The following is an 8304-nucleotide window of genomic DNA, read 5'->3' on the forward strand; positions in this document are numbered from 1 at the left end:
GCAGTGAGGCCTGTCCCTGGAGTGTGGGGTGAGGTGGGGTATAGGCCTTCATTCCTCCCCTGGTGATGGGGATGGAGGAGAGGGTGACCAGGGAGAGGAGGTCCATGGAGCTGCCAGATGGGGAACCCCCCCCCCCCCCAGAAACAGCTGGGCCCTTGGCCCTGGAGGAAAGACAGACAAAGACAGCAAGAGAGGGAGAGAGAGGGCTTTTTAAATGTTCACACGAAAATGTGAAAATAATACATGGACATTTATGGAAAACAAACTTGTTTACATCTATCTGGATTAATCACAGTATTATGAATGTCTCATTGAAACACACAGACACACTCTGAAGCACACTTTGTCTCCTGAATGTTGTCGACATCAACAGCAGAGCACTGAGACACAACGAACACTCATGAACCGTGCCGACATAATCGAATCATCATTAATTCTTTTCAAAGCCGACGGAAAAACTTCAAAGGGGCTTTTGTTATTCCATGTAAACAACGGACGGGCAAATCAAAAGAAAAGAGGGGGAAATGACATCATCTCCTGTCTAGTCGTGCATGGACCCAGACGGTCCTGTGTTCCTCTCTGGACCTGGTCAGACACAACGCACCCACACATCAAAGACAGGAAGCGTCTCTCTCTCTCGCTCTCTCTTCAGGGCGGTGTTGGCGCGGGCTGGCCGAGCGGACAGGCTTGGTCAATAGCCCATTGTCATGCAAAACAGGAACGTTTCAAACAGATTCTGCCGACGACACAATTAAACCGCCGCACAAAGTTAGACATGAGAGAGTCAGAGACCCAGAGACAAAAGAGACTCACTCACTGGTTTCAGAGAAAGAGGGGGGGGGGGGGGTTAAGCTAACCGCCACCCAATCTGGACCAAGGAGTGAGCGTGTGTGTTATTGAGTGTGTGTGTGTGTGTTTGGGAGTAAGTGTGTGTGTGTTAGTATCTGTTAGTAACCGTGAGTGTGTATGTTAGTGAGTTGATATGCGTGTGTGTGTATGCGTGTGTGTGTTAGCGAGTCAGAGTGTGTGCTCGAGCGTACGTGTGCATCAGGAGGGAGTTCCCGCTCCCTTTTAACCCAGGAGAACAGGCCCAGTGAGGTGGAACTGGGGGGGGGGGTCTTCCACCTCTCCTCCCAAACGCTGGCGCGTGTCTATGCCCTGCTCCCCCCAGCTGTGAAGCCTCCCTCCACACAAAGGCTTCAGGAGAGTCCAGACTGGCCCCTCAGGTCCCCTGGGAGTCAAGGCCCTGCACGCCTGACCTGGAAGCCCCACGGGGGGAGGAGAGGGGAGGGAGGCGAGTGGAGGCAGATCGATGGACGCTTAACTCCCTCCAAGCTGGAGAGAACAGGCGGTGGTCTATTGTTGTGAGGTGAAGAGGGCAGATTGTGGTGTGGAGTCGAATCTGTCCGGAAGAAGCCGACAGTGGTGATGGTGGTGATGAACATGATGGATGGCAATGGGGATGAGGATGAGGATGACATGGGTTAGCCCACAGCCACCTCATGCTGCTGGCCTGCTCTGAGGCCTGGGTCTGGTGTCCCAGGTGGTGCTGAAGTGTCTGGATGTGTGGACAGAGGTGGTAGTTAAGGTTTCAGTTGTGGTGGTGTTGGATTGAGCACCTTCATTTGTCTGTCTGTGGATCCACACCCAAACAGCTACAGTCTCTTGGTCTGCTGACAGATGTGACAGGGCTGAGGCAGCAGTGAGGCAGAGGACAGGGTTGAGGCAGTAGTGAGGCAGAGCTGTGCTGACAGATGGACGTTGTGACAGGGTTTGAGGCAGCAGTGAGGCAGAGGACAGGGTTGAGAGGCAGTAGTGAGGCAGAGCTGTGCCGACAGATGGACGTTGTGACAGGCTTGCGTCTGCTGCCAGAGACAAACAGTCTTTAGATGGGGTGAATCTCTTCCCACACCCGCCACACCTTACCTAAGCAACGCTCTCAACTTAATCACTGTCACAACACGCGCTCTCCACACACACACACACACACACACACTTTGCTGTTTTACTGCTATTGGCCTCCAGTCCCACATTCCTAAAGCCTCTTTGTTACCACAGGCGTTGGCCAGAGTCTGTCGGTATTTCTCAACGCACACACATCTTCACACACACACACTGTCCGTGTGTTTATCTTGCGACCCCCCCCCCCCCCCCCTCCGAGGCGCAGGGCGTCTTCTCTATAGAGGGTCCTGAGGAGGGTCCAGCAAGGTCTGTTTGGAGAGGGACAGCGGCGTGTCGGGGAGAGTCATTCTGGGGCCACAGGACCAGGGGGACAAAGGCTCCTGAGGTCAGACCGAGGTCGGGCCGCGGCAGGCAAAACCCCGCCGGCGGACATTCCTCACACGCCGGGCATACTTGGACTCGCGTGGCATGGAATGTCTCTCTTCCCATTGGCCGTCACGAAGCCACAGCGAAGGCCTTTGTTCCGGGATGAGGAAGGCTCTGGAATTGACATTTCCTTCCAGTCTCACAGATTCATTAATAAAACAGAAATATATTCCCACTGGAAGGGGGGGGGGGGAGGACACAGAGGGAAGGCTTCACAGTCTAGCCTGAGAACACAGCTAAACACACACACACACACACACACACACTCTCTCTCTCTCTCTCTATCTCTCTCTCTCTCTCTCTCTCTCTCTCTCTCTCTCTCTCTCTCTCTCTCTCTCTCTCTCTCTCTCTCTTTCTCTCACACACACACACACACACACAGACACACACATATCTTCTTCCCCCTCCATAAAAAGGTTCAAAGACTAGCAGCAGCATGACAGATGCACCCCCCCTGCCCCCCCCCCCCCCGCCCCCCCCAGATTCTGGAGGAGGATGATGATCAGAGTGCAGACCTGCCACCAGGCACAGTAACTGGGGCCACTAGGCACATCTTCTCTGCTGAAACACTGTGATCTGAACTGACACCCAGATGAATAATACAGCAGGCTGAACCAAAGATGAGTGTGTGTGTGCAGCAGAGAGTGTGTTTGTATTAGTGTATGTGTGTGCAGCAGAGGAGAGTGTGTGTGTGTGCCGCAGAGGAGAGTGTGTGTGTGTGTTCTGCAGAGGAGAGTGTGTGTGTGTGTTCTGCAGAGGAGAGAGCGTTTGTGTGCTGCGTGTCTCCGTGCTGTGAGTATCCTCCTGCCTGCCTCAGACTTCCTCAGCTCGGACGCAGAACGAGGCAGACACACTAACGAGGTGTGTGGTGTGTGTGTGTGTGTTTGTGTGTGAGAAGGCTTCGCACACACTCACAAGAAACTCCCGGTAATTTAAATACTTCCTCGGAGGAAGGAGAGACAGCAGAATGCCCTGTTCTCATTGGCTGCCTACTGAGACTCCCCAGGGCCGAGCGGGATGATTGAAAGCCAGGGAGGGGAGAGGGAGGGGAGGAACGAGGGAATTGTAAAATAATGAAGACACCCCACAGAGGAATAGAGGCAAAGGGCCTTGGTGGAGTTCGGCGAAGCGGGAGAGTGACAGAGAGAGAGGGAGGGAGGGAGAGAAAGGAGGGTGGGAAGAGAGGAAAGGGTGCGAACGAGGCTGGCGGCCAGTCCTGCTCCAGGGAACACGATCCATCCCTTACATCAGGGCCGATCCCCGGACAGCCACACCTGGGAGGTGCTGAGTGTCCCGGCTCGGAGACAATCTGGAGAGTGAGAGGCCAGACTCTCCAGCGGCCGTGTGTTTGCTGCTGCTGTTTGGAGATCTGAGAGCTGGCAGGCAGCCATGATACTGTCTGGCCCTGGTGTGTCATCAGACTGTTACCGTTTGGTTTAGGAGACACTGAGGGGGCTTTCATCTGACACACACGCACACACACACACACACACAACACAGTACAGACACACCTGCTGTTCACACACACATACTGGCAGTTTGTACACACAGTACACACGCACACATACTGCACACACACACAGGAATCACACACACACACTGTAGACACACACGCACAGACACATGCCCCTGCTGTTGTGCTGTTGTTTTGGCAGGCTGTGTGAGGCCGGGAGGGGACTGATCTTTTTCAGTCCCCACGCCAAGACCCCCCCCCCCCCCCCTGCACCTCTCCTGAACAAGAGGGCCCCCCTGGGGAGCAACTCGGCCTCTGGGAGCCACCCTCGTCTCTGCTGATGAAAGGAGCTCCAGCCAGGGGGACTGGGAGGGCGACGGGGGGGGGGGACGACCGTTACTCACGCCCCAGTTTGCCTTTTGGGAGCTCAGCTCGGCTCAGCCGTCCGGGGCCCCTGGAAAGACCTGACTCCTCGGCGGAGAGCCTCACACGCTGCAGTCGTCGGGGACTAAGTCACCGTTATTGTTTGGTTCTTCTGAGGCAAATAAGCCAGCGTGGTTTCCTTAAAGAGACAGGCACACCCCGAGACAGGCGTTAACTCACACTGTCGACGGTTTGCTCGCAGGTTTTGTTGGTGGTGGTCGGTGGGTTAGTGCTGAGCCGCGACCAGCTGAGAAGGATCCTGCTGGAGGCCCGCGTGATCTGAGCAGCGTTACCAGAAACGCACGGCCAGAGAGAAGACACAACAGCAACTAATTTTTATCTCGGGGGGGGGGGGGGAGAACAGATTCTTTGGAAGACAATGGTTTCCATCTTGACTTCCAGGAGGCGTTTTGTTTTGGCAGCCTCTGTGTTTGGCTCAAGGTATCGACTTGTCTTCTGGAAATTCTACCAGGGGGGGGATTTTATCTGCTTCGACGGCCACAAATACCTCCCACACAAGTAACCTTGAAGAGAGTGAATTCCCAGGATGAATGAAGAGAATATTTGAGACTGCTGTGAACTGAAAAGGCCTACAGGAAAAGTATCACGTGAACAAATATACTTTAGACACTTTATATAACGCTACTTCACGCTTTGACGCATACTACATACACTGTTCTTATAACAGACGGTGAGTGCAAGAGCTGAGTGTGTGAATGACCTGCAGAACCCAGGCAGGACTGCTGAGGTATGTGAAGGGAAACTTCTTTGTGTGTCAACAAACCACGTTCGCTTTTCTCAGGAGAAAGCTGGTCACACAATAGCGTCCAGTGACTGATCCGAATGTATGTGTGTGTGTGTGTGTGTGTGTGTGTGTGTGTGTGTGCGTGTGTGTGTGTAGGAAACTGGACCAACCAGCTCCACTGAATGTTCACCTCTCGAGTGATAAATGCAAACCTTGTGCACACACACACACACACCCATGAGTGAGTCAGAAGCAGACTTCCTCCTGGATCCATGTCCTCTCTCTGTCCTCCTGTGCTACTGGCCCAGTGTAGCGCTGTGCCACACCTGATATTTCCTGTCCTCCGGTCCTCCCTGTGGAGGCCCTGAACAGGGCCCTGCATTGTGTTCCCTCCTCAGAGATCAGGTGAACGGGTCGCCGCAACAATGGCATCCATTCACACACATCCCCATGACTACCAGGCTTGCTTTATTGCCTACCCCAACAACCATAAAAAAAAGGGGTCGGCTGTACAGTTGCTTTCAAACTAAATACATCCGCAAGTAACTCATTACACACGTAAGTTTACAGCACCCCTAATGAAATCAAACTGTAACAACGACTTCAAAGGTAAACAGACTTGAGCTGCCAGGATTGGGGAGCTGGAGCAAACAGGATGGTTGTGCAAACCGAACCTGCAACTGAAGACACCTTCTCCCCTCCTCCTCCTCCCCCTCCTCCTCCCCCTCCTCCCCCTCCTCTTCTGCTCTGCAGTGCGGCATGTTTATACAATGTGTTATCGTTTGCTATCACCCGGAGTGTTGCCAGAGGAAGCGAGAGAGAGTGTTCTTTGTGTTCGTCGACAACAGCGCCTTTGTGTGTCACCTCGTCCCAGAGACTCCTGCAGAACATCAGCAGGGGTAGATAGGCTCGGGACAGATCCGGGTCCAGACAGCCCCCAGAGAACCTTGTCTAGGACCCCCCCCACCGGTCCCATGAAACCCCCCCCGTCCCTCCTCCGACCAGTCCCCCACCCCCCCATGTCTCACCCCTCGCCTGTTCCCCTTGGACTTGGCCTCACAGATGAAAGACACCAGACAGTCAGTCAGGAAACTACGTTACCCACTAATCATACCAGACACTAAAATGGAGGCACCAACCAGCAGTGTCTTCTCTTTCACAACAACAATCACCAACTGGTCATGTCTCCTCTTCTGTCATGGTTAAGCAAAGGCGCCCAGACCACAACACCTGAAAATAGCCCTTTGTCTGCCACTAGTCAGCAATTAAGAAGTTTAGTACAAACAGTGGTAGAGGCATGTCTCCTATTGGTCTGTCAGTCCCTGTCCTCAAGCCAATCATAGCCCAGACAGTGGACCAGAACAGGAAGTGCCCGGGTGGTCAGAATAGTTTTCATGCAGGGTGGGATTCACATGAAGGATGTTGCCGGTAAAGAATCCAGAACCATAACTCAAGTCAGCAGGGTCCAGCTGTGGGAAAACTTGGACGAAAAACAAAAAAAATAAGGTGACGGACTAGAAGGGAAGTTAAGTTGAAAAAAGGAAAAATTGAAGTGACAGTTCCACTGTCCGGAGGACTGACAAGATCTGTGGAAGAGACATTCAGTCAGCCAATCAATCAGTAAGTCAGTCAATTAAACAGTCAGTCAGCCAATGAACCAAGCAATCCGTCAATTAAGTACAACAACGAGTCAGCCAGCCAGCCAGCCATCCAAGTCATCCAAAGAAGTCAGATGAGGCAAAGCTCAATGCTCCACTTAGAGCTGGCAACAGAACAGTCCTGGCAGATTCACATGAACTCCTGGCAGATAAACTAAAGGGTATGAACGAACAAGACTTAAGCCCACTTAAAACAACACAATCTATGTTCCTAAATCATCTTGTCAGGGCGTTAAAGCCCTTGATGAAACAGCAGAGCCAGCAGTTGGATGCACCAGGGTGAACTATGGCAGGGATTAAGAGCTTGAACCAGGGAGAGGCAAGGAGGGGAGGCTGGCTTAACACCAGAATGTGTCTGGGTGAGGTGGGGTTGCCCCAGGTGGAGTGTGTGTCTGGGGTCTTAACCTTGTGAAGGGAGTAGGAATGGTGCAGGGGTGAGTGTGCATGTGTGTGTGGGGGGGGGGGGTCTTATCTGTGCGAAGAGGCTGAGAGTGGAACAGGGAGGTGTGAGTGAGAGAGAGAGAGAGAGAGAGAGAGAGAGAGAGAGAGAGAGAGAGAGAGAGAGAGAGAGAGAGAGAGAGAGAGAGAGAGATAAAAGAAAAAGGTATTGCCAGTCCCACCAGTTCTGTCATTGTCACAGACTGCGAGGCGTAACAATAGACTTAACTCAAGAGTTATGTTAAAACACTGCTGTCAGCAGATGCTGCCACATCTGCAGTTCAGCAGGCCCTTGAAGACCTGTAGTCATTCAATCAGCACAGTATTCAATACAGAACCAGGAGTAATTAAAAACAGTCTAACCCTTGACCTCATGGCCATTGATTCATTGGCATTGTGTGTAAAGCTGCAACTAGCTAACAGAGTACAGTACAACATAACTAGCTAGCTAACAGAGTATGGACAGTGCAGCATAGCTAAATTACTAGCTAGCTAACAGCGTTTGGATGCTAATTTAAGAATCCAAGCCTTTCTGCTCAGACTTCACCGAAGACCAGTGCACTCTTTGAATACAGCTTTACAGTCTGAAACACAGGAGACACACACACACACGCTGGACCGCAGGAGGGTCACACACACACGCTGGGCCACAGGAGGGACACATTATTCGTCATAGTAACTTGGAGCCCAGGGCCCTGTAGGAAGCCTAGAATGCCATGCAGCAGTATTATGGGGTGTTTGTGGGATAAAAAGACAGATCAGAAACACATGCTGCTCTTTCTGCTTACACAGAATTTTGAAGGCATATGTTCTCAGAGGCTCTGGGACGACTCCGACACACACACATGTGGACACACACACACATGTGCACACACACACACGACACATGTGCACACACACACACACACGTGCACACACACACACGCATGCGTGACTTTAATCCCAACACCCTTCCCCATAACAAATAAAGGTGTGACTCCTTGTTCTCACATCACAGCAGCAGCAGGCTGGAGGAGAAAGGCTGTGTGTGTGTGTGTGTGTGGATCTCAATGTCGTACAAGGCCAACCCTGGGTATCATCCCTCTGCTTCTTTCTCTCTCTCTCTCTCTCTCTCTCTCTCTCTCTCTCTCTCTCTCTCTCTCTCTCTCTCTCTCTCTCTCTCTCTCTCTCTCTCTCTCTCTCTCTCTCTCTCTCTCTCTCTCTCTCTCTCTCTGTCTGTCTGTCTGTCTGTCTGTCTGTCTGTCTCTCTCTCTCTCTCT

The sequence above is a fragment of the Osmerus eperlanus genome, chromosome 24 (assembly GCF_963692335.1).
Source record: "Osmerus eperlanus chromosome 24, fOsmEpe2.1, whole genome shotgun sequence".
NCBI lineage: Eukaryota > Metazoa > Chordata > Actinopteri > Osmeriformes > Osmeridae > Osmerus > Osmerus eperlanus.